We start from the raw sequence: 5,689 nt of genomic DNA, 5'->3' as shown, positions 1-5,689 counted from the left end.
GCCGTGAAAAGGGCAAACCAGACGCTGTCGAACTACGATTGCGTGTGCGGGCCACAATTTGTGGTCACCAGATGTATTTGCTTTGTTCCAACATGAACGAGAGAAAAACCCCAAGTTGTCCGGACCACCCACGGATTCAGTGCGTCTTCAAATTCACACGGCCGCCTGATCGTTCGAACTTTCGTCTGCTCTTTCAAAATTGTCTGCTTTTTGTCGTCTGCTCGTTCAAACAAAAGCGGCCCGTAGACCAAACTTTGACCCGGTGATTGCAATAAGAAGTAATTGCAGGCCTCAAAATACTTAAGTAGGCTCGGTGTAAACAGTAGATACAAGATGTTAATTATTGGTACCGGTGGCCATCACCCACTTGTTACGCTTGTTCTGTTCCCGCTTCCGATTTTCAGTATCGACGTCGATCATCGCCGCTACCTTTTACACTTTTGCGGCACGAGCGACGTCGCGACCGAAAATAGCTACAAGAATCTTATCATAGTTTTGGCGTCCATCCTGCAGCGTTCATGCGAATGAATCGCCGCACGTCAAATTATTTACGGAAAGTTTAGCGGCGTAACGAGCCTTGATAATTTCGCTCAGGCGATTGAAGTGGTAAGACATTGCGATGAGGACGTAGAATCGACAACTCCAACGCGAAAAAGAGTATGCAGACTCACACAGACGCCGACAACGTGACATTCGAATGGTTTGTTGACGCGGGACGCGGTGCTTCTTGCCAGTACTCCATTGCGCGTGCGTTCGAACTGTCGTCTGCTCTTTCAAACTTGGCTGCTTTTTGTCGTCAGTTCCTTCAAACAACAGCGGCCCGTAAACCAAACGGGGGCCCGGTACTTGGGATAAGCACTAAGTGCAGGCCTCAAAACACTTTTGAAGGTTGGTTGGGGTAAGTCGGCTAAGTGTAAACAGATACAAGAAGTTGTTGATCATTGTTACCAGTGGCCATCACCGACTTGTAATGCCCGATTCTACTTGCGGTTTTCAGTATCGATGTCCACCATCTCAGCTACGGTCCACGCTTTTGCAGTCCCAGCGACGTCGCGACTGTAAATAGCGAGCAGAATCTCATCGTGGGAGTCAGGCTTTAGCGCCCATTCTGCGGCGTCCACGTGAAATGAATCGCCGCATGTCACATTATTCCCGCAAAGTTTTGCCTCGATAGTTTTGCTGAAGCCGCTCAAGTAGTCAGACATTGTTAGGAGGACGTAGAATCAACAATTCCAACGCGAAAAAGAGCACGGGGACTCCTACCAACGCCTACAACAACGCAATTCAATGGTTTGTTTATGGGCGACGGCGGGCTTCTTGCCCACCATCCACCGCGCATGCGCGGCGCCGGTGGCGTCCGCTAGGGGCGCTCCGGTTTGTTTGTAAACATGAGTTGGTGTATACTCATAATTGGCGCTGGGATGATTGGTAGCTGTCAGCAGGTAGAGGTTTTCTATCAACCCAGAGTTAGAATGTTTCCTTCTTTCTGTTGTCAGCAATCAGGATACAACTTACACCAATTCTGAAGGTAATAAAGTAGTATGACCATTCAAACATTACTGCCTGAGCGGTATATGCGTGTAAACTTTAGCTTTTGATGCACCCTTAACTTTTGATACGGTCAACGCTAGTGTAAAATGTAGGGCTGTTTCATTCTTAATCAGCGTACCATGTGCGTGCTTACACTATATTTATACAACGTCAAACTCTACTCGTTTGTATCTTTTTGATTTTTGAACACCACTACTTGCGCGGGTAAATCAACAAAGTACAACTGGTACAGGATGTCACAAAAAAAAATGCAGGTTTTTTGTTATTGGAAAAATACACTACGCATCGCCGAACGCTCATTCTCAGACCAAAGGTAGCGCTAGAGGTCATAACCAGATGCCAAAGTTTCAGCCCGAATGGACACCTTATTCAAAAGTTATAAGTGATTTTCTGAAAATTTCAATGGGAACATGAACCTATTTTTGCCCGTTTTCGATTTCTGGTGCCATAGAGCCCCATATATTCGAAAACTCTGTCGGCCGCCATTTTTCCATTGCAATTTTCAGAAAATCCCTTATAACTTTTGAATAAGGCATCGAATCGGGCTCTGGTTGTGACGTCTAGAGCTACCTTTGGGCGGAGAATGAGCGTTCGGCAATGCTTAGTTTATTTTCGCGGTAAAAAAAACAAACGAAAACTGTAACTTTTTCTTGGTAACACATTGTACATTGCTTAAATTACGTGCAAAAGCTATCCACAGACCCAGAATCTTTGCTGGCCAGTAATTGCATTTATTACTAAATTCGTATTAAAATTAATTCTTGTCATTTATGGCTGTGAGTTAATTTTTAACCTCGGCATTTCTTTCTCATGATACCAGCACCAGTCCTACTTTGGGTTTACCAAACTCAACATCTAAGTCTGAGTATAATTTTTTTTTTGTGTTTTCCAGTCTCGTGGTTTTGGTGAAAATTAATACCCATCTACCTAAATGAGACACCTGACCGCCCAAAAAATTGTTTATTTTTTTATTTTTTAGGTAGTTAATTCCCTAAGCTGGAATTTTGGAAACCCAAGTCTATCACGTCATCACGTTTGCCTGGAAATCCACAAAGAGCCAAACACATGCACGATAAAAGGGCCCGCCCGTCATATTGTCGCTGGTAGAGCCGAGAAATTAACGCTCGGTAACGGACTTACAGAAGATTCACGTTCATTCTTGCACTAGACGTAACTTTCGCCCTGCTTTCTTGTTTTCTCGACGCGACGCTCGAACCTTCTTTGCCAAACTTTCGATATGGTGACGTACTGTAGATAAGCAGCTGCCCGCGACCTTGTCGAGTCAGTCCCGCTCTCGCTCTCTGTTACGCTGCCGAATCGCCGCCTGCTTTTCTGCTGCCTCGATGCTCTTTTTTTACTTTTTTTGTTTGCCACAAGTTTGTTGATTAAACCTTTATTTTTCCGTTCACTGTTCGTCCTCTCGTCACCTTCATTCGTGTCAATATAAACGCTTTACACACGCGCCAAATTACAGCCGCCATTGCTGACCTTCTCTTGTCTTACTGACATGCCGAGCAACTGAAACGGTAGTTGACGATATTCTACAAAGGCCGATGCTTTAGAAAAGAACACAGTTGAATCTAATATGGCAATAACCTGGCCTGCTATGGTAATGATGAAGTGAAATAAACGAAATAAGAGGAAACAAAAACTGAAGGTCAGTTATGGCGGCGTCCATGCACAGCTGCTGCAAAGCGTCTATAAATCTGATCACATTAAAATATGTGTAATTGGCCTCTGAAATCTCCGATAACGGCGCACAGGCAATTTTATATTTTTCAGCGCGTCGGTGGTTTTGTTGTGCATGTGTGTCGCCATTTGGCTCAGGACGATTTTCGCGTTTTGTTCTGCCCCCTTTTGCTGGAGACGTGAGCTCGGAGCGTAGGCAACTGCCCCCTTGCACGAGAACTGGCGCCGCCGTGCGCGTTCCAAAAAAAGCTCGTGCAGAGAAAAACAAACGAAGGACTAGGGATGTCAAATTCAGGATATAGAAAAATACCCAACTGCATTGAAGCGCCACCACACACGATTTCTCGAATTGATGTACAGGCCTGGAAGGCGATCCCACCGCCATCTGTTGTTCAGAATTACACTAACCAAGGGTGGGGTTGCACCTTAAAGGGGCCATGAAACGAATTTTGGGTTGGAATGAAATTTTTTAAATTGGGACTTTACTAATCGCATATCGTTTAGTTGGCCAAACGAAAGAGGCTAGAAAGTCAAAAGCCAGCTTTTCGAAACGAACATTCGAAAATATAGCGGACTATTTTGTACCTTCTTGCCTTCGAAAGCTCTCCGCCTTTTCACTATGATACATCCGCGGTTCCAAAAGCGCGTCACCGGCGCCAAACTGACGTCAGCAGAGCCCAGCTCACGCATTGGACACGAGAACTGCGTCACTCGGACGTATGCGCTCGTCAACAATCAATCCGTCGACTAATATTTGGATTCGTGTTCGTGGCCAATGAGTGCCCTGATGGAACTTATTGTCACTGGGGAATGACAAGTTCTATGGTGTGCATAAAAAGCACGGTGGAAGCTAGGAGTCATCGCACCGGTGCCGAAGGTATGTCACGACCACGTGATTTCACAATTCGCATTTGAGTTGAGGATTAAAGCTAAGGAGGAAGAAGTAGGAAAATCGTTTCATGACCCCTTTAAACTTCTAACGAGCCTTCAGAGACCCTTGGGAATTAGTGGCGATGCTTCTATACAAAGCCCAAATTATTCTTCGAAAATTTTATTTTTCTGACAAAGAAAGATGGAAAGCAAATAAACGTGAAGCCCGTCGTAAACGGTGAAGTAAAACATACCGACGTTTGCTTCTCCTCTCTTGTCTTTTAACGTGTAAAGTTCTTTGGCTAGTGCTACGGACTTCATGAAGCCGCATTTCGTAAAGCCGTGACCTGTAACGCCCCATAATGCCACGCGCGCAGTGCTGCATTATGGGACGTCGCAGATCTATGCACCAATTTATTGTCTCCGCTAACTTTAGCGGGGAGGTTGAATTGCTGTATAGTTTACGTGACGTTTATTTCTCCGCTAAATTCAGCGGGGAAATTAACGTCCGGTGACCTGCACACCAATTTAGTTTCTCTGCTAAATCTAGCGGGGAACTTGAAGTCACGTTATCTATACGGCGATTTAGTTCTTATATATTTAGCGGTAAAAGTAACGTCACGTGACCTACGTTCAGTTTTCCCGCTATACTTAGTGGGGAAATTAACGTCACGTGACTTGATTACACGTGATGCTAGAACGTTTCACGTATGCAACACAATTTCCCAGTAATTTGCCACATTTCTTGGGGTTGGAACTCCAAAATGTACAATGATGACTGGCGGCAATTATAGCATGAAGGAAAGAAAAAACCCGCAAGTGCGTCTAAATTCTGCTTTTCGGCCGCGCTCTACTGAAGGTTGTCCCTCGGACAACGCACAGCTAAAGTAACTGTATATACCCTTTTCTTTTAAAACGCCACCAGGCGGTGCTCCATTCTTCGACCTCCCAGAGCCATGCGACGTCCCAGAGAACTTCCGGTTCATAAAAAGAATGAACAAAGCCCACCTTATCACCGCTGCTTAAAACGTCGATGACACGTTTAACCACCAATTCTCCAGATAAAAGACAAAAAAAAAAAAAGAAAAAGAAAAAAGCGAAGCTCGAGATTTGTTCAAATGTTTATAACTTTTTTGTAAACCGACTTGTCTCCTTCAAGACGTTAAATTGTACAGCGGAAGACCCTCGTTCACGTCTGCAACTCTTCTTCGTGTAGCATTTATGCATTCGAGCATTGGTGACGCAAGCAAGCTCAAAAATGCTTGCAAAGACGGAGTGACGGGAAGTCGCTCGGGACGTAAACGGCGGTTCAGGTTTGTAAACAACAAAAAAGTCGCAATGGTTAATTTTTTTTTTTTTTTCTATCTTGAGGTATTTCCGGGAAAGCGAACGTCACTCTTGCAGGAGTCGAGACGGGCGCGACAACGTGAGACGGAGTTCATCGCGCATGCGCCGATGTGCATCGCCCTTATCCTTCGGAAGCAAGCAAGCGCGGCTTAGGGCCCTAAACTCGACAAACACGAAGTTGAAGCCGGAGCTTCGCGGAGCGCGCCGATTGGGCGCTGGTGAGAAAAGCGCG

The sequence above is a fragment of the Ixodes scapularis genome, unplaced genomic scaffold (assembly GCF_016920785.2).
Source record: "Ixodes scapularis isolate PalLabHiFi unplaced genomic scaffold, ASM1692078v2 PGA_scaffold4__175_contigs__length_147842914, whole genome shotgun sequence".
Classification (NCBI taxonomy): Eukaryota; Metazoa; Arthropoda; class Arachnida; order Ixodida; family Ixodidae; genus Ixodes; species Ixodes scapularis.
The sequence above is the reverse complement of the archived record's forward strand: the minus strand, read 5'-3'. Positions refer to the sequence as shown.